The 21,721-nt window shown below is 37.7% G+C and overlaps 1 protein-coding gene across 6 annotated transcripts in view; it reads right to left on the reverse strand.

Annotated features, from left to right (window-relative positions):
* The window catches only part of LOC118442538 (uncharacterized), a 102,096-nt gene that overhangs the window by 64,686 nt on the left and 15,689 nt on the right, over positions 1-21,721 (reverse strand). For 3 of the 6 annotated variants that reach the window (XM_085663790.1, XM_085663783.1, XM_085663786.1), the window contains exon 3: positions 10,310-10,598. The exons of 2 other annotated variants lie outside the window; for them this stretch is intronic. The gene's annotated coding sequence lies outside the window, so the exon portion shown is untranslated. Of the gene's footprint in view, positions 1-10,309; positions 10,599-10,764; positions 10,846-21,721 lie in introns of those variants that run through there. One more of the 6 variants, XM_085663784.1, reaches the window with a different exon arrangement.

Genomic DNA, 21,721 nt, shown 5'->3' on the forward strand with positions numbered 1-21,721 from the left:
AGAATAAACGGGGGAGAAGAGGGTAGGTGAGGGAAGGTCGGGGGAACGAGAGCCGACGGTGAAGATTGAGAGGGAGAGAGGGTAAGAGGGAAAGGGAATATGTATGTACATGGTTGCGACGACAGTGGTCGCAACGACGGCGACGGAGACGATGGGGGAGGTGGCTGTAGGGTTGGAGGTAGGACTTGGGGTAGTTGGATGGACGATAGCGCGGAAGAACGAAGGAAACGTACGTGCTTATGTGTACGCACGGTATCGAAGAATCTGAAGAGAGAGAGAGAGAGAGTGCGTCATGATACTTTATGCGTCCTCTTGTCCTGGTCAGTCTCCCTCACCTCCCCCCCACCCTTGCACCCTGAGATGACGCTTAGCGAAAAGGACGAAAGCAATGCAATATAAAAAAAACGAATGAAAAATAATACTGACAGTAATAATAATAATAATAATAATAATAATAATAATAATAACAATAGTAATAATAATAATAATAATGATGATGATAATGATGATGCTGATGATGATGATGATTGATTGTAATAATGATGATAAAGAAAATAATAATAATAATAATAATAATATTAATATTAATAATAGTAATAATAATTAAAAAAAAAAGAAGAAAGGAAAAGGAAAAGGGAAAAAAAATACGAAACGCGTGAAGAAGGATGGGCGAGGGAAGAAGCGCGGGAGAAATAGGAAGCGAGATGGAAAAAAAAGAGAGAGAGAGAGAGATGGAGTATAAAGCGAGAGGGAGAGAGAGAGAGAAGCGGAGGTGGCTCGTTCGGGGGATCTTTATCAAAGTCAACGCACGCCGGTCACCATAGCAACGAAATTGGATTTTTTTTTCCAAGTTTTTTCGGCCCTTCTCGCCGGCGCCCGCCGTTCCTGAAGGGGATAGAGAGAAAAAGAGAAAGAGAAAGAGAGGAAGAGAACGAGACGCGTTGCAAAAGAGAGAGAGAAAGAGAAAAAGAGAGAGAGAGAGAGAGAGAGAGAAAAAGAAAGAAAGAAAAAGAAAAAAGAGAAAGAGAGGAAGAGAGTAGAAAAGCTTCGGAGGAAGAGGAGACTCGTTGGAGGTGGTGGAGGAGGAGAAGGAGGAGGAAGAGGAGGAGGAGGACTACGACGAGCCGAAGGAGACCGAGACGGAGGAGGTAGGTAGGGAGGGATGGGGCGAATGAGCGGACGGGGGGAGTAAAGAGTAGGAGAAACCAGAGAGAGAAAGAAAGAGAGAGAATGAGAGTGAAAAGAGAGAGAGAGAGAGAGAGAGAGAGAAAGAGAGAAAGAGAGAAGGAGAGAGAGAAAGAGAGAAAGAGAGAAAGAGAGAGAGAATGAATATCGAGGAGGTCGGGGAGGCTCTGACGAACGGCGACCGGGGAAGCCAATAATTCGAATTGAGAACAGCCAATGGCCGTGCATCTGATTTTTTGTCGTATCATCGCCGAGGTCGTCCGCCCTCCTTCCTCCTCCTCCCCATCACCTCCTCCTCCACCTCATCCACCTCCTCTATCTTTCTTTCCCGTACGTTCGCTCTCTCTCTCTCTCTTTTTCGAGCCCCCGACCCCTCACAGTTGCTGCCACCGCCGTTGCTGCCGGTACTGCCGCCACCGCCACCGCCACCGCCGCCGCCGCCGCCGCCGCCGCCACGACCAGCGCTCGGCGAAAGGGGCCGCTCTCTGTGCCTGACTTTTTTGTAAAAATCTCCCACCCTCGATCGTTCGCCACTTCTGCACCCTCGTCTCCTCTCACCTATTCCACTCTCTCTCTCCCTTTCTCTTGCTATCGCTCTCTTTTTCTCTCGTTCTCTCTTATATTCTTCCTACTGATCCCTCTTTCCTCCCTCTTCCCCCATGCTCCATGTCTGTTTGTATGTCTGTCTGTCTGTCTGTCTGTCTGTCTGTCTGTCTGCCTCTCTCTCTCTCTCTTTCGATATCCCAATCTTTCTTTTTTCTATGGTATTTTGCTTTCTACGAAATCGAATCGTGAGTATCGATGCATACATGTGTTCATCTTTAATATACGACGACGAGATGCACACGTGTATATATATATATATATATATATATATATATACACACGTGTGTGCGTATACATATATTATATATGCTTTTCGGATATATACAGACTTTTTTGTTGGTTTTTTTTTTCTTTTCTTTTCTTTATTTTATTTTATTTTATTTATTTTTTTTTATTTTGTAATAAAATTTCTATCCCATCTCAAATGATACACTGCGGTCCCCCTCCTATTTCTCCCACCCTATATAAGCATGCCCGGCATCATAAATATATACCAAGAAGTAAGAGTATGATATTGAAAGATATGATTTAGGTGTCCCGTTACAAATTTTTTTTTTTTCCTTAAACAATTTTATTTCCACGAACTCGAATATGAATTTTATCCAATAAAAGATCACGTTTACGTTATTGTATATAAATGTTATCGATAGATATTTGTTTGTTTAATAATATTTTGGTTGAAATCGTATCTTAAATGAGACACCAGGTAATAAAAACCATACGGAGCATTGATATAAACACGTACGTATGTCGATATTCGAATGATACGATCTGATTTATTTCTAACAATTTCTTTCTCAATAATATTTTTTTTATGAATTATTTACGATAGAGACATCCGGTATAAGTACACGTATCATACGTACGATACATACATATATATATATATATATATATATATATATATTATTAATAATTTAATATTCATAAGATGTTACATTAATTTTAACTGTTCCCATTTATCTCTATAATAATAATAATAATAATAATAACAATTTTTCCTTTTTTAAGAAAGTCAAACGAGACACCCGGTATAAGATAATGGCGTATGTCTCTACGTATACGAGAGATCAGACGTTGCAAGTGACACGATGATGGGTGACTACCACTACTACTCTACTACTCTCTACATTGACTCAACATCTACGGAACTCGCACGCGCTGTCATAATCAGCTGATTACCGTAACTCCTTGAATGAGGATACAGACTTCTTCTGTGAATCTCTCAAAGAGAAAGAGAGAGAGAGAGAGAGAGAGAGAGAGAGAGAGAAACACCGACTTGAACGTCTTCTTCGATCTATTCTAACTTTATACATATATATATATATATATATATATATATATATATATATATATATACATACATTGACTATGTAATGCATATTGAATTTTATTTTATTTTATTACATTTTTTACCTTCATGTAAGATCTCAATCACGTATACTAGACAGATATCGAATATAAAATTTATCCTATAACATTGATAGATACAATATGCACTTTAGATGGGGAAAGAAAGAAAAGAAAAAATAGGAAAAAGAAAAATAAATAAGAGAGAAAAAAGAAACTGTTAAAAAAATATGTTAAATTTGTTTAAGATATTGTCGTCGTAAGAATAAAAAAAGGATACTATCCGAGTCCTCATCCCTCACCAACCACTTTTCCTTTTAGCCCGTATCCAAAAGAAATTTATATTCGTACTGAGTTCTTACACAGTAAGTCTGTTTCTACTCCGATTTTAAAATGACATCATATATCGTAAAAATATGTCAGCAGAATACATATACATATATATATATATATACATATATATAACTAGTAGGAGTTGGTAGTAATGGAGTCAACGAAAGTAGACTCACAATATCCCAGATATTTCGTATTGGCCGAGTTTGATATTTTCGATCGCTAACAAAAAAAAGAAAAAAAAAAAAAAAAAAAAAAGAAGAAAAAGAAAATAAAAAAAAAAGGATAAAAAAGAAAAAAAGAAAAAATGAAAGAAAAGAAAGGTCGATTGGTAACAGGGATATGTATTTAGGTACACTTAGATGGATCACTCATAAAGATTTCATCGACGTGCAAAGTCATCCCTTCGATTGAAAATGAAAACCACAATCCAAATATAAAGTGCGGCTTGGGAACTTTAAAAATAATACTAGCACCAGACAAATGTCATCCACTTCTCTCTCTCTCTCTCTCTCTCTATCTCTCTCTCTCTCTCTTTATTCCTTTTCTCTAACCTTTTCTTCGTCACCTTCGACCTCTTCTATCTCTATCTTTCTATCTTTCGATCTCATCCTTTGCACGAGTGTTCTCTGTCTCTGTCTCTCTCTCTATCTCCCCTCATCGTCTTTTGACTTTTTAAATCCGTGCCACTTTCCTCTGACAGAATTATGACGCTCATCCCTTTCGAATACAATAAAGACTTCGAAAATCGATCAATCGATTTATACACTTATTATATCGACGAATCGATTAAATTATCAATCCTTCCTCTTATACATTCAAATATCATTTGTAAATGCATTACAGTGTAATAATACCGTGCTGGTATATTTAATCGTGAAACTATTCTCGTATATCGTTTGTTAGGAATATGGCGATAGGAAAAAAAAAGAAAAAAGAAATAAATAAATAAAAAAAAAAAAAGAAAAAATATATGTGTGTATGTGTGCGTTAAGTTGTCATGATTTCGCGAATGAAAAATTTTCAGAGTACGAAATAAAATTATCGATTTGTAATCGATAGTACGATGATTTTTTATGTTTCTTATTAAACTATCTCCTGTAGATATTTTTCTTCTCACTTCTTTCTCTTTTTTTTTTTTTTTTTTTTTTTTTTTTAATTAATTAATTAATTAATCAGATATTTCTAATCGATCATCGTCGAGAAAAGATTATTAAAAAACCTTATGAAATCTCGTTTAATAAATTTTTATCGATACAATGAGAGATACGATGAGAATTTCGTCCAAAAAAAAAAAAAAAAGAGAACAATACAAAACGAACGAACAAAAAAGAGAGAAGGAAGGAAGGAAAAGAAAGAAAGAAAGAAAGAAAACATAATAATCTCGAAAATAATTCGACGTAGTTGTCCTTGTATAAACCTTAATGTTTATCTTTTATAATAAATTCGTAACAAAGACGTAAGTCAAGGTGAAAATGAAAAGAGATAGAAATAGATAGATAAGACAAGGAGAAGCAAAAAGAGAGAAAGACACAGAGAGAGAGAGAGAGAGAGAGAGAGAGAGAGAAAAGGGGAGGGGGAGATTCGGAGCGCAGAGATTATCGTACACATCCGGAGGCATAATATTTCTTCTCTCTCATCACCTTGAGTTCAAAGCTCGCTAACATGATGGGTGGAAGAGAAAAGAACAGACGAGAAAGAGAGAAAAGAAAAGAAAAGAAAAGAAAAGAAAAGAAAAGAAAAGAAAAAAAAAAAAGAAAAAAGAAAGAGACGGAGTGGGGGTTAGGGAAAAAGAGTACGGGAATTTCCGGTGGAACGTTAGACCGTGGCAAGGCATTCCATCGTAGGATAGGCGAACTTTGTAAGTTATACTACTTCTTTACTACTGTTATAGCTAGCTAAGCTAACCTAGCTAAGCTAAACTGCATAGAACGCGATCTACGCCACGTTTCTCTCTCTCTATCTTTCTTTCTATATCTCTTTCTATCTCTCTATAACCTCTATATATCTCTCTATCTCACTTACTCTTTTCTAATGGACGAGAGAATCGAGAACGGAAGTGTACTTTAGAGTTCTCGAGCTCGATTCGAAGCGAATTCGTTTGCCACCACTCCGTTGTACGTACACTCCGCTCTTTTTCTACTTCATATAATATATATATATGTGTGTGTGTGTGTGTGTGTGTGTGTAAAAAATATATATATATCGTGTACGTGTATGTATGTAAGAATTTATATACGTAAGAGTGTATATATGTACGTAAGTATGTGTGCATACGTGTCATCTCAAAGGTTGCCTCAAATATTTCCACCCTTCCCCGATCCCTTTTCTTCTTCCCTAACACCCTCCTTCTCACTCCCACTGAACCCTCTTTTTTCTCACTCGCGTTAATAGCAAGGAGACAATTCGAATAATTTCGTTTTTACTTTTCTCCTTGTCTTTCTTTTACTTTTTGTTTCTTTTTTTTCTTTTTTTTGTTTGAGGCGTGGAAGGACGGGGAGAATTAAGTTATATTAATTTATAATTAATAACGAATCAAAATTGTTCGTATAATTTTATTATTATCATTACTATTATATGTTATAAATGTTACTTTTATTACCTTTTTTTTCCCCCCCATTTCTTTTGTATTTTTATCTATAAAAATTTATGCACAAATTTTAAGTCAGAAGCTTATGTATATGTATTTTAAAAGTTCTTTCTCTCTCTCTCTCTCTCTCACTCTCTCACTCTCTCTCTCTCTCTCTCTCTCTCTCTCTCTCTCCATTTTATTTCCTAATAGACACGAAAATAATAATTACATTTGTATAATTATACTGTTTTATAGTATAAAATTGTACTATAGTATAGTATATCTATTGAATAATTCATATCTATAGTATAAGTAAACTCTGTATTTATTTACATAGTAATAATATTAGTAATCATAAACTATGATAGTATAATACAATTATAGTATAATGTTACTTTACAAAGCGATACGTAATGAAAGAAAGAAAAAGGAAAAAGAAAAAAAGAAAAAGAAAGAGATAACGATACTACAGTACTACAATTTTCACATTGTGTGTTATTTTTTTTTTCCTACACGCAAAATATATAATTTATGGTACATAAAAAAAAAAAAAAAAAAAAAAAAGAAAGAGAAGAAGGAAAAAAAAGAATTCGTCTTCAAATTCACGTGCAGATCAAGAATGAATAAAAAGGGAAGGCAAAGGAAAAGAAAAAAAAAAAAATAATAAAAGAAAAGAAACACAAAAGAAGAACAGAAGAAATAGAAATTCGTATTTTATATACCATTAGACCGGAAAAAAAAAAAAAGATGTTACATCAAATCGGTTCTTACGCGAAGTGACGTCCGGCTTGTCATTCCTTCGAGGTGAATACGCTGGGAGATAACCAACCAAGTAGAATTCCGTTCAATATTTTATGTATACCGGACGCGACGTTACGAGCCCTATAATACACCATCGTACTTATTCTCCTTCCGTATGTGTTTTTCACTCTATGTCTGAGAGCATATTCGAATTTATTTGTAGTCGTGTCTATCCTAGTAGGTGTTACTTAAGTACAAGTACATATATATTATATATACATATATAGGAGTCTATAATACGATATGATATAGTAATATATGTACATGTGTGTATGAACGTATAAATGTATAAACGTATGAATGTATGAACATGTATCGTACTAAAGACGTAAGTCGACTTACTCTATTCGATCGATCCTACTTAAATTAGTGAATAAAAAAAAAAAAAGAAAAAAAGAAAAAAAAGGAATAAGTATCTAGACGATAAAGGTAAATTTAGATGTTCTAACCTAACTAATTTCTTATTAAAATAATGTATTATAATAATTGATGAATGAATTTAACAATTGAAATAAATTTTCCATTTAATTGTATTAACATAAAAATTTTCATTAATTATGAAATTCAACAATTATACTGAATTAATGTGTAACATTTAAAAAAAAAAAAGAGAAAGAGATATATATATATATATATATACAGTAATTCAATAAATAAAATCATTATACTCGTTCACAACAGAAACGCTGTTAAATACCAAAAACAACGAGGACAATGAAATTCATTTATATTTTTTTACGTATATTTTTTTTAAGAACAATGAACGTTAATAAGTTTATAAATATCGTAAATCGTATGAATCTTGTTCGTATAGACGTAGAAAAGAAAAGAGAAAAAAAAAAAGGAAGAAGAAAAAAGAATTTTTTACGATGAACGTTGTTTCAATAAAAGACCCGGATCAAATACGATTTCTCTTCGGTTATATCAAAGCGCTAAAATGCAACAGGTTTTCGAGACGATGGACGACGGATTCCGAGAATTGTCGATTCTCAGTGAGAAGGTTACTTCGACTTTATCAAGGGCTTCTCGGGCGATTACGTTTTCAAGACACTTTTCCCTTTCCCTTTCTCTCTCACTCTCTCACTCTCTCTCTCTCTCTCTCTCTTTTATTCATTCGTACATAAAAATAATATCATCCCTTTTTTTCATCTTATTCCTTCCTTCTTCCTCATTCTTTTTTTCCTTTCCCGTTCTTCTCTTTTTTATTCTTTTTCCTTTTTCTAAATTAAAATAGGAAATCGTGGGCGATTTATTAAATTGAAGGAAGTCGATTTTATAATACGGAAGAGTAGATAGATCGTTAGACGAAAAGGGAAGAAGAATATCATCACGATACCTCAACGACGCGAGCCGATAATAATTTTTTTCATTGTGTGTTTGTATACATACTTATATGTGTTTATGAATGTATGAAAGAAGACAGAGGAAATAAAAAAAAAAAAAAGGAGAAATGGTCACGATTATTACGTCCTCTTTATCTGTCACTATTACGCACAGTACGAACTATCGACTGGAAACATAATATGTATATATTAGCAAAGAGAGTAACGACTTTGTAAAGGCTTAGAACGTCAAGAGAAATTCATAGGCCAATGTACATGCACACATATACAAACGTGTGTGTGTGTGTGTGTGTGTGCGTATATTATGTGTGTATGTGTATCTACATATATATATTTATAGGATGATAATAATCCTTCCTAATGATAGGCGTCGCTGCGATCTCTTTGTAAATACACTCAAACTCACCTACCGAATATGAGGAACGCGAACGCGAGCCAGTAAGCTAATTATCCGGTATGCGCTCTTTCGAGAGAATGCAACGTGCACACGGTAGTATAACGATCGTTACCTTCCTACATAACATGAAATGAATTCATTACGAGGCCTATAACATCCTAACATCATGTACATATACATATGTGTGTGTATATATATATATATATATATATATATATATATATATACGAACTTTTAACATCGACAAAGAGAGAAGGTAGCTATTAAACGAGTAACATTACAATCCCACGCTCCTTCGCTATGAAAACAATTGAAATTTTTTTTCTTCCTTTTTTTTGTTTTCTTTTTTTTTTCTTTTTTTTTTTTTTTTTTTTTTTGAGATACACGAAAGTACGTGCGTACGTATATATATTACTTTGTATCGTCGTTTGTTAAAGATTTCGAAAGTAATTTAAATTAATATCAAATCATTCACGATGATTTATTTATTTTTTTCTTCTTTTTGTTTAATCCACCATTCAAAAAATATAAACTTTGATTTAATTTAGCATCTGCTAAGAACGTTTATCGAACAATTTTATCAAAAGGTTTTTATTCTCGACGAGGTTGAATCGATTTGATTCGATTTTTCATCGGATCCCCATTATACCCAGTGTCACGAACGTAAAGAAGTCAATGAGTAGTGGATTCTTTCCAGGAGGAAGTACGCAAGGAACGTAAGCTTAGCGTAGGTTCACTCGCTCGCTCGCGCTCACGTGTAAAGACCGCGCGTTCCTACGTATATTTGCACGAGTTCGCGCGTCTCATCTCTCTCTCTCTCTTACAATTTTCCCCTACCATTGACCGCTCCCGTGGATTCCGCGAACGCGACGCGGCGCATCTCCCCACTACCGGCATACTAGCCACTCGCGATCTTATTGGCTGGAGCGCCGCAACCGTTACCCCCCACTACTCCCGACACCCATTCGACCCATTCCATTCAAGTCAGCCGTGGACCGCAGACGCGACGCGACGCGCCACGCCACGCTGCTGCTACTACTGCTGCTGCTGCTGTTGCTGTTCCTGTTACGATGTCGTCGTCATCATCGTCATCGTCGTCATCGTCGTCATCGTCGTCATCGTCGTCATCGTCGTCATCGTCGTCATCGTCGTCATCGTCTCTTCGCAACCGCGTGTTTTCTTTCTTTTACTTTTCTTCTACTCTTCTTTTTCTTTCTTTATCTTTATTTCTTTATTCGACTTTATCTCTCTCTGTTTTTCTCTAACACTCGCCCTTTCTCGCTCTCTCTCTTTTTATTCTTTTTCCTCTTAGCTGTCTGTCTCAGTCTTCTTACCAACCTGACCTACGTCGTCAAGAAACAACAGACGGCAAGTGACTAGAGTACATAACCTCTGACAATACTCGTTCTTTTCTCTTTGTCTCTCTCTCTCTCTCTCTCTCTCTCTCTCTTTCTCTAGAAAGAGAGAAAGAGAGAAAGAAAGAAAAAAATAAAAAGACGAAAGAATACTTTCCCCTTTTCTTTCTTTCTATCAATCTATCTTTTTTTCTTTCCTACCAACACGAGGATGTAATGATATCGACTTCTTAATATATACACATATATACAAAAGGAATATATATATATATTTGTATATTAATAATAAAAAAAGGAGAATAATTGTATACATGGTGAAACATACGAAGAGAAGAAGCCGTCATTTCGAAGAATCTCATTTACGTACGTCTTATATCCGGCTGTGGTGTGTGCACGTGCGTGCGTCCGTGCGTGCGTCGTACCTCCGTGTGTTTGTGTTCTTTCTGTTTCTCCCTCTCCTTTCTCTCTCTTTCTCACTCTCTCTCTCTCTCTATCTCTGTTGGACGAGGAATACGATGAATCCCTCTTTCGTTTCCCTTTTCTCGATCGGTCGAAAGATGCACCACCCCACGAAGAGATAAGTGTTCACTCTCTCTCTCTCTTTTTTTCTCTTTGGTAGTAAGAGAACGTGGGGGGGTGGGGATTAGGAGGCACTACTAAACAATAAATACATACATCATACACTAAAATATATATATATATATATTTATGTATATAATTATATATATATTTATATATATATACACACACACACCACCACCACCACCACATACACTAGGCGCATGCGCGCGACCGAATACACTAAAAAAACTTTCTCCCTACCGTAGTAGTTGTTCCTTCCACGTAAAGTTCCAAGAGTAATACGAAAAGAAAAAGAAAAGGAAAAAGAAAAAAAGATTTAATTGAATTAAATTGAATTAAATTAAATTTAATTTAATTAAATTATATTAAATTATATTAAATTAAATTAAATTAAATTAAACGATGGAAAGAAGGAAAAAAAAGGTAGTTTAAAAAAAAATTATATATATATACATATATATATATATATATCTAAATTAAAATACGTCGCTTGTCCGATTTGTTATATCCGTCCTTCCAAAAACTCATCTCCATATATACATATACATAGACATATACATACATACATATATATATATATATATATATATAAATAATATATGCATATACAGATATACACTAACAACACACTGAATCGAATATGATAGGAGACAGGAAGAAATTAATACGAAAATTGTATTTTGCGACAGTTTAAACGTCAATATTCAAAACTACAACACGACGACGGCGACGGCGACGATGATGATAATGATGATGATGACGACAACGGCAACGACAATGACGAACGGCGACGACGACGCGGACGACGACGTTCGAACGCATCCGTCGGTCGGTTAGGTTCGCGGAGTACTACTAGGCGCGAAAGATAATACCGAGTCTCGAGCACGCTATATAGAACCCCGTGACTATAGCAGTTTAAGAGTGAGCGAGCGAGACAGAGAGAGAGAGAGAGAGAGAGAGAGAGAGAGAGAGAGAGAGAGAAAAAGAAAGAAAAAGAAAGAGATCGAGAGTGGAAGAGAAGAAGCTCGGTCGTCCGTCTCGCGCGCGCAGATTCGCGAGTCCCGTGCGCATCTACGTGTGTGTTGTGTGTGTGTGTGTGTGTGGGTGTGAGAGAGAGAGAGTAGTGTGCATGTATATACTTTTCTCTTCCTTCTATACACCCCGCGACCGGCTACCTCCCCACCTCTATACCAATCTACCTACCTACCTACCTACCTACCACTCTACCTCCTTCCTCACCTTCCCACACCCTTTGCCCTCCTATCCCTCCTTCCCCACCCCTTAAACTAACCTCCCACTATCTTACACCCTTTCGTCGAGACCCAGGTCGAGAGCTCAGACCTCGTACGGCCAATACATACATACATGCATGCATGCATGCATACGTGTGGGCTAGGAGGTAGGTAGGGAAACGAGGAGGAGGGGAAACAGAAAAAAACCTTTCGCGAACTTTGACGGCTTCGAAACGATACACACATATGAATTATATATGGACGTTTTATGTGCACGTGCTTGCACACATTTCGTGCGTGCGTGTATGTATATTGTTGTTTGCGTGTGTATGTATAAATATATATATATATATATATATATGTATGTATGTATGTGTAATTATGGTTATACGATTTTGTTCGAATGACGTCAAAAGACTTACTTCTTTCCGCGCGTCCTATCGGATTTAATTTCGAAAAAAAAAAAAAGAAAAAAAAAACAAAAAAAGAAAGAAAGAAAAAAGAAAAAGAAAAATAAAAGAAGAAGATGACGAAGAAGAAGAAGAAGAAGAAGAAGAAGAAGAAGAAGAAGAAGTATCTGAATCTCGAGAAATAAATGGTAAAAACTGTCTGTTATCTGTTTGTCCGTCTCTCTTTTTCTCTCTTCCCCTATTACTCTCTTACTCTCTTGGCACGTTCGTTAATCGTCGAAAAGCGACTTTGTATCGTGGCGTGTGCGCGAGCACCCGCGAGGCTCGATACTCAAAACGATACTAACAATGGCTTCTATTCATTCTCTCTCCACGGCCCCCGTTGCGTACTTCCTCTCTCAATACGAGAGAGAGACAGAGAGAGAGAGAAAGAGAGAAAGAGAATCGAAAGGACAGACAGAAAGTGCGTTTTTCCAACACAGATCCATACATACATACATATATATATATATATATATATAATATATATAACATGTAGATATATATAAAAATGATATACGTGTGCGTGCGTGCGTGTATGTGTGTTTGTGCGTGTGTACTGAAAAAAGCACTCTATCTTTCTCTCTCGCTTTTTATGTTCGTCAAAGGGGAAAATACAAAAGGGTGGGGAGAAGGGCTGGCAGAAGGGGCCTCGCGTAATTGGATGGTACAACGTAGGGCCAAGCGGCGCCTCGTGCAAAGGCGCGAGAACGAATGAAAAAGACACGAGGTCTATTCATGTCTCTCTCTCTCTCTCTCTCTCTCTCTGTCTCTCTCTTTCCCCCTTCCTCTACATCTCTATCTTTTTCTTTCCTTTTCTCTTTCTCACCCTCTATGGCGCATACAAACACCGAGGGCACCCATAGCACCTCGACACGATACTGAACGCCACATCGGAACAGTGCTTTCCTCAAGAGAGACCAGAAAGAGCGAGGATGTTGGTGTAGGCAACGGCAATAGCAATAGCAATAGCAATAGCAATAGCAACAGCAGTAGCAGCAGCAGCAGCAGCAGCAACAACAACAGCAACAGCAACAGTAGTAGGAGTAAAAGAGGAAAAACGGGATGAGAGAGGGAAGGACAGAGAGGAAGGAAACTTCGTGGTAGGAGGAAAAGATGAGGGAGAAGAGATGGTGGAGTAGGGAGTAGTAGTAGCGGGCGAGGGACGAGGGAGACGTAGACGGAGAGAGGGAAGGGCGTTAGAGAGAATTCTCTCTGTTATAGATTAAAATTTTTTACAGGGAAGAGAGAAGAGATATTGATTGTTGCTTTTTATTAATGTAACATTAAAGTGGCGCCGTAGCGGTGGTGCCGTCGACCGGTGTGGTGGGAGAAGAGTACCACCGTTGCCATCGCCGTCGTTCGTCGTAGCCGTCGTCGTTCGTCGTAGTCGTCGTCGTCGTCGTCGTCGTCGTAGCTTCCGCGATGGATAGGACGTTGGATGGTAGTGGGGATAACACTGAAGGGGAAGACGATCTCGCGAAGAAACGTGGTGGGGATATAGCGTAGGAGTTGGAGGGGTATGAACGAAGACGGCCAAGTCCTGTCCATGCAATATATACATACATATATATATATATGCATTTATATATATATATATATGTATATATATGTGTATGCGTATAATGCAACATAGTACAAGTATATACGACAGAGAGATAGAGGAAAAAACGACGATGCGACGCGCACTCTGGGAAGCAACGTGGCGCGGCTCTACTACGCGTGGGGGAAGGAAAAAAGGAAAAAGAAAAGGGAAAAGAAAAAAGAGAAAGAGAAAAGGAAAGGAAAAAAAATGACAGAGAAAGAAAGAAAAAGGCAAGAAGAGGGGGCTTGACTACCGTCTGCCATTTTTAAGAGGGGAACGAGAAAGAGAAATAAAAAAAAAAAAAAAAAAAAAGAAATAGAAGGAGAGATAGGGATACGATGTAGAAGCGGCGGAAATAGTGCCATAAATACGAACATTTCTCGTGGCGTCTTGCAGCAAACCCTGTTTTGACAACCATCCTTCCTCCTCCCCTGTCCTCTCACGGTGCACCCCTTTCTTACCCCTTTCTAACCAACCTGCTACCTACCTATCCATCTAGTCGCATGCTATTCCTCCCACTTCCCACCGTATACTCCTCCCTCTCCCTATTAACTCTATTGGACCTTAAACACACGCTCGATTATTTCTCTCTTCTAGAAGAAGCGTGGCTTCGTGTAATGTACATTATATATATATATATATATATATATATATATATATATATATATATATATATATATATATATATGTACGATCGTGTATATAAATGTGTACGTATAAATCCTGCTGCAAGAGACGCGGAGGATATCTCCCTTCCCTTTCCCTCCCCCAAACCTCCCACCCTCACCAGGCCGTCCGTTCGTCTCTCCTTCCCCTCTTCGTAGCCGCCAAATTCCTACTTCCCCGCCGAGACCACCGGCACCCTACTCTCCCGTTCTCTCTCCTTCCCACCCCCTCTCTCTCTATCTCTCTCTCTCTCACACTTCTCGAGCCAACAACCCATTCTTCTTATACTCGCTTTGACATTTTTCGCGAGTTAAGGTCCGCTCGAAGTTCGCGGCGGGAATCCATCTTGCCTGTTCGGTTCGAAGGACCGCCGCCGCCACCGCCGCCGCCGCCGCTGCAGCCGCTCTACCGCCTTCCTCTTCTACCTCCCTGACCAGCAATCTCCACTCCCCCTCACGTACCACTCCACCACCCTGCTACTGCGACCACCACCACCAACAGCACCACCGTCGTCGTCGTCGTCGTCGTCGTCGTCGTCGTCGTCGTCGTCGTCGTCGTCGTCGTCGTCGTCGGCTCTTCCCCTTAACCGCCTTGGAACGTGCTCGCTCGCTCGCTCGCTCTCACCCACCACCACCACCACCACCCTCCCGACCGTATACACCTTTTTTCCTTCCTTTTTATTCGATTCTCCTGCCTCTCTTTCTCTCTCTTTTTTTTGCACTCTCCCTCTGTCTCGCTCTTTTTTTTCCCCCCTTTCTTTTCTTTTTTCCCTTCTTCTTTCATTTTTCTTTTTCTTTTTTCTTTTTTTTCTTTTTTTCTTTCAAGGGGGCGACGGGGGCGGAAGGGAGGAGGGTGAGGACCGAGACGGATCGATCCTTTCGTCGTTTTCGAGAGACTTGCCACCACCGACGCGGACGCGGACGAGCCGGGTTACGGACGGCGGGTAGCGGAAAAAAATAATAATTAAAAAAAGAGAGAGAGAGAGAGAAAGAGAGAAAGAAAGAAAAAGGGATGCGCCGGGTAGCGAGAGGGTAGGAGGAGGACTTCAGTGCAGACGACGTAGAATATCATTCAATTTGATATACGTATTTTCTATAGATGTATTAGTTTTACGTTCGTTTAAATACACATTATTGTATTACACACACGCGCACACACACATACATATATACATATATAAATGTATATATGCATGGGATATATTTTACATTCGTATTTCTTCGCGTTAGAATTCCTCGTATCTAATACTTTAATCGATCGTATTAATTAGGATATCATATTAATATAAATTCGTATTAATAGGACAATTTATGTGGAAGGGAGTGGGTCGTAAAGAAAATAAAAAAAAAAAAGAAAAGAAAAAAGGAAAAAGAAAGAAAGAAATAGAGGAAAAAGAACACCCGTTTTAATCTCACGTACTGAATTCGTAATAAAACGAAACGCAAAGTAACGTGAAATACAAAAATTTCTGCCTTAGAGTGGAAGAGAGAGAGAGAGAGAAAGAGAGATTTGCTTCGAAAATTTCTTTCATTCGACTTTTAAAATTTCTTTTTCCCGTCGTTGACTTTACGAAAAGGACAAAAACTTTCGAGACTGTCTCTCTGTCTCTCTCTCTCTCTCTCTCTCTCAATCTCTCTATCTTTCGATTCGAGACTCTTGACTCTCGCGCGCAAAAGCATAAGAGGTGGAACCATAGATAGAAAGCGAATGAACGAGCATACGAGCGTGCGATAGATAGATAGAGATAGAGATAGAGATGGAGAGAGAGAGAGAGGGCAAAATGTGGTGGGGGTAAGGGTAGGAAGAGAAGTCGAAGCCCTATAGAAAGGAAGAGGGAAGAAGCGAAAGTACGATCGATTTGCCAAAGAGAAAGAGAGAAAGAGACGCCCCTTTAATGTAAGTATGTACATATTACTTCAAAATGAAAGAGAAAACGCATTGAAAATCTTTAAAAGTCGAAATCAAAAATTCGTCTGACACATCAAAAAAAAAAAAAAAAGAAAAAAAAACGAGATAACAAATAGTAAAAAAAATAAAAAAAGAGCGGGAACTTTGGAAATTTTATCAGATACCACGTGCGCGCGCGTGCTCCATTTCGTCATTGAGACGTAAAACTCGTCACACCGTATGAACTTTTTCCGCTATTCCTTTTCTTTTTTTTTTTTTTCTTTTTTTTCTTTTTTTTTCTTGGGAGTATCAAATATTTTTTTAAGTCATGAATAAAATGTTATAAATACATACATAATATATATATATACGTATAACAATTTCGATATCATCAATCTAATAACTTTGTATGAGTAAATAAATAAAAAAAGAAGTTAAAAACAAAAGAGGAAAAGAAAATATGAAAGAAAAGAAAATCTGTAAGCGATATTACATGACCGCGTCACGCTGTCGCGAGTACAGAGTGATTTATTAATCATAAGAAAGCCATAAGAAATATACATATACACATATATACGTATATATATATATATATATATGTTTGTCTATAAGAATTATATACATAGACATACGGAATATTAGTCATAAGAAAGAAATTATGTAAAGCCTTTCCTTTGTTTATTGAGGAAAAAAAGAGGAAAAAAAAAAAAAAAAAAGAAAAAGAAAAATAAGAATTTTTCATGGCTGTTAAATAGATAAAGGTAAAAAAAATACGAAAAAAAAAAAAAAAGAAAGAAAAAGAAAAAGCAGAAACGAAAGAAAAAAAGGAGAAAAAAGAGGGGGAAAAAAGCACTCGTACATACAAGGTTCGTTCCGAGCGTTATCACGGCGACCTATCTTATCGCTTTCGCGAAATAGAATTTTGATTAGAAGAGGCCTTTCACGATGGACATTAGACGCCACCACCGATATCGTCATAACAACCATTCAAACGCGAAAATTTCTTTTTGATGAGAAAAAAAAGGGAAAAAGAAAGAAACATAATCGACTCATCGAAATCGTTAACAATTTTTCGTTTTTGATCTTTCTCATTCTTCTTTTTCTTTTCTTTCGATTACTCTTCTTTTATTTCTCCTTTCCTTCTTCACCCTTTTGATTTTCTTTCTTCCTTTTCTGATCTTTTTTCTCTTCTTTTTTGAAAAAACTTTGAAGACCAGAGAGAGAGAGAGAGAGAGAGAGAGAGAGAGAGAGAGAGAGAGAGAGAGAGAAAATAGGAAGGGTGGAAAAAAAGTGGAGAGGCGATAAAAGGGTTGAGGCGAAGTTTGATTGGAAAGAAATTTACTTTTTTATCTACTTTCTCTCTCTTTCCTCAATAAATTCTCTCTCTCCCTCTCTCTCTCTCTCTTTTTTCTCTCGTTCTTTTTTCAAATAACAAGCGCCGTCGCCGTCGCCGTCGCCGTCGCCATCGTCGCCATCGTCGTCGTTAGGCGAATACGCGTCTTTTTGCTTTTCACCCTCCTTTCCCTTTCATCCCCCTTCCCTTATTCCTACAATCCCTCCTCATCTTTGTTCGTTCATAGCAATTAAACGAGACAAGGTTTAATTCTCCAAAGCGATCGTGTATCTAATTGCGGATGTTCACTCGTTATTCACCGAATGGGGGTGTGAGTGGGTGGAATTGAGGGTGGAAGTATGGTGCTTGGGAAGGAACAAGGATGGAGAGTGTAACGAAAAAGAAAAGGAAAAGAAAGAGAGTTCATGGTTCCACGATATAACCAATTAATTCGCCCGATGATTTCTACGTTATTAAACAGGAAAAAGAAAGGAAAAGAAATAAAACAAATAAAGAAAAATAAGAAAAGAAAAAGTAAACCATAGAGAAATCTGACTACCGTGCGTAAAGATAACTCTTTGAGTTCACAGATATATATATATATATATATGCATACATATTGCTTGGTTTTAACTGTGCTCTAATTCTTTCGCTATACGTTTCGATCCTATCAGTAGATAGAAAGAGACAAAAAATAGATAGAGAGTCAGAGAGAGAGAGAGAGAGAGAGAGAGAGAGGGAGGGGGAGAAAGATATTTAACGAGAAACGAGAGACGTCCAAGTGTGACCATTGCACGATACATTTTCATCATACTACTCATGCAAAAGAAAGAGAGAGAGAGAGAGAGAGAGAGAGAATACATTCGAGAGTTTCAAGTAACGTTCGACGACTCGAAACCATAATTGCGTCATCGGTGTCACGAGATTGCGTCGACGATCTTTGACGGGAGGGGTAAGATCGTATCGATCGTGAATTAATAAGAAAATTATTCTTGAAGATTATTTTTATTATTGAGAGAATCTTACGATTTTCTTCTGCTTTGTTATTTTTTATTTTTTTTTTTTTTTTTAATTTTTCACTCGCTTCGAATTCATTTTATTCCCACCGAGGAAATACGTTTGATATGTTCTTTGATATTTCTCTCTCCCTCTCTCTCTCTCTCTCTCTCTCTCCCTCTCTCTCTCTCTCTCTCTCTCTCTCTCTTTCTTTCTTTCTCTCCCTTACTTTCCTTCGCGTACGTTTAAGCATCTAATTAGTTGCGTTAAAACGTGTTTTTTCAAGAGAGAGAAAGAGTGAGAGAGAGAATACCTCCCGTATCGCTCATATTTCCGTAGATTACGATGAAAGAAGCTGGGTATCCTTCCAAAACGATTAATAAACGGCTACTCCTGCTATCGCGTTGATTAACGTGCCGGAAATGAATTAAAAAAAAGAAAAAAAAAAGGTAGAAAAAATAACAAAAACAAACAAAAAAAAAATAAAGGAAAAAAGTTAAAAAAAAAAAGAACAAAAAAAACACGACGTTACTGCGAAGATTGCTAATTACAAATTGGAATTTGTTATTCCTGGATATTATAAATTTCATGAGTGGGTTTTAAATGAATTTTTATCCAACGAATTGGACACCGAAATATGATGGGGTTGAATTATTTAGCGACCATTCGTTAGATTTTATTTTTATATTTAAAAATTGTAAGTTCGGTGAGAGGTGAGAGGAATGAGGGAAAGTAACGGAGGGGGCGGAGGGAGTGAAGGAGGGACGGAAGGAGGGAGGGAGATTAACGAAGGTCGACGTAGCGTTTTTTTTTCGGTCGACTTTTTCTTTTTTCTCTCTCTCTCTTTTTTTTTTTTTTTTTTTTTATCTTTTTTTCAGAAATTTTCTTTTACATTGTAATGTATAATTTACAATGCGACCTTCAATCCTACGTGAGAATGTACAGTAAGGCTTCTTTTCATGCTTATAGTTAGCCCGTTAAACGGGCTCGCGAGTGCTCGCGTACGACTTAAATTTTTCGTTTTAAATTTTCTCTTAATCTAATAATCGTCTTAAATGTCGTTCAGAATATTCCCGTTCAGAAAAGGAAAAAAAAAAAAAAGAAAAAAAGAAAAGAAAAACGAGAGCTAAGAACGCCATTCTTTTCTCCTTTTATTCTTCTCTCTTTTTTTTTTTTTTTAATTTTTTTTTTTTTTAATTGCAAGTGCTTTTTGGAGTGCTTTTATTTTTAAATAAGAGTTCTTTCATATATTCATTTATTTACAGAGTATTTATACTTTAAACATTTTTTTTTCTTTTTCTTTTTTTAACGATCTCGCAATCGCAGGACGGAGTTTGATGATTGAAGAGAAAAAGAAAGATAAGGTAAAAAGACGGAAGAAAAATTAAAAAATTGAAAAAAAAAAAAAGAAGGAAGAGAAAGGAATTGAAAAAGAAAAGTAAAAAAGAAATCCTGATACGCGATAAAAGAATTAAAAATAATTTCCGCTAACCGATCGGAATGTACAGATCGATCGGATTTATGCTCGAATGAGCTCTCAAGCGCTGAGGAACGAAATTATGCAGGAGAAGGCTATCTCTCTCTCTCTCTCTCTCTCTCTCTTTTTCTTTTTCTCTCTTCGAGCAACTATGTCAGCCGTATGAACTAAAATCGATAGGACGTAGAGTTATGTACCTTACTCATCGCTAACGAACGTTGGTACACTCGATTGTGATTTACATAGTAAAATAAAGATGAAGGAAGAGACGAAGAAGAAAAAAGAAAGGAAAACATAAAAAAAGAAAATTAAATAATAAAAAGAAAAACAAAAAGAAATCTCTCTCTCTCTCTCTCTCTCTCTCTCTCTATACGTCATCGAATAGAACGCGGAAAAAAAACAGAAAACAAAACAAAGAACACAAAAGAAAAGAAAACAAAATAGGGAAAGCCATTCCTCTCCCTCCCTCTATCCGTCCGTCCATCCATCCATCCATCCATGCATCCATGCATCCATCCAGCCATCCATCCATCTGTCAGTCGGTCCGTCCCCTCTAATAAATCCAACAATATTCACAATCTAAACGAGAACACATCCTTCTCTCAAGAGTTGACCCGTCATAGAATGATATACGTAATAGCAATGTGACTAAGAAAATAGTATAAAGGTGAAGTACGTATAATACGTTTATCGACAGGTGTAGAAAAGGATTGGTGGTGGTCGACGGGTTTAGGATAGGACGGTTTTGTATAGTTTTCTGTAGAAGAAGAGGAGGAGGAGGAGGAGGAGGAGGAGGAGGAGGAGGATGGTAGGGATGAGGGATGAGGGCGGCCTTTGGAAAGCCGGCAATCGCAAAATCAATTTGCATTATTCGTTTAATAGTGTGTGCCGTCCGGTGACGTCAGCCGAGAAAGAAGAGTGGAAAGCGAGGTGAACGAGGAGGATGATGAGAATGGAAGAGAGGGGTGAGGGAGGGGTTCGAATGGATGGAGAAGATGGGTGGTGCGGGGAGAGTTGAACTAGGCGTGTAAGGGGATCGGAGCGAAGGCAAGTGGCCTCGTCTGCTCGTCGATGCTCTCAAACAACCCCTTTTCTCTTCACCCGTTACCAGCGCGGCACCATCCCCCACTATACTAGCCTTCAACGACGGCGGCGTCGGCGGCAACGTTGCCACCGAGAACACCCCTTCCGCGATCCGTCACCTCCCACTCACCCCCTTTATCATACTTTTGTATACGTCCCTTAACTGTCGAAGGCTATGCAGCCTGCTGCCGGTTGAAAGAGGGTGTAAGAGAAAGAGAGAGAGAGAGAGAGAGGCAAAGAAAGATAGATAGAGACAGAGGATTCTCTATACCCCTTCCTCCTACTCCACTTCAACTCACAGCCGTTACTTTCCACCACTAGCAATAGCATTCTCTCTCTCTCTCTCGCTCTCTCTCTCTCTCTCTCTCTCTCTCTGTATCTGTCTCATTCTCGCACGTATACGCATCTCCCTCATTCAACTGAGAGAACTAAGTTGTCGCGCGTATTCGCACGACCCTTCGCTTAACCTTTCTCTATCTTCCTCTCTCT

This window comes from Vespa mandarinia, chromosome 24, assembly GCF_050613455.1.
Source record: "Vespa mandarinia isolate Hongniang chromosome 24, ASM5061345v1, whole genome shotgun sequence".
NCBI classification, from domain to species: Eukaryota; Metazoa; Arthropoda; class Insecta; order Hymenoptera; family Vespidae; genus Vespa; species Vespa mandarinia.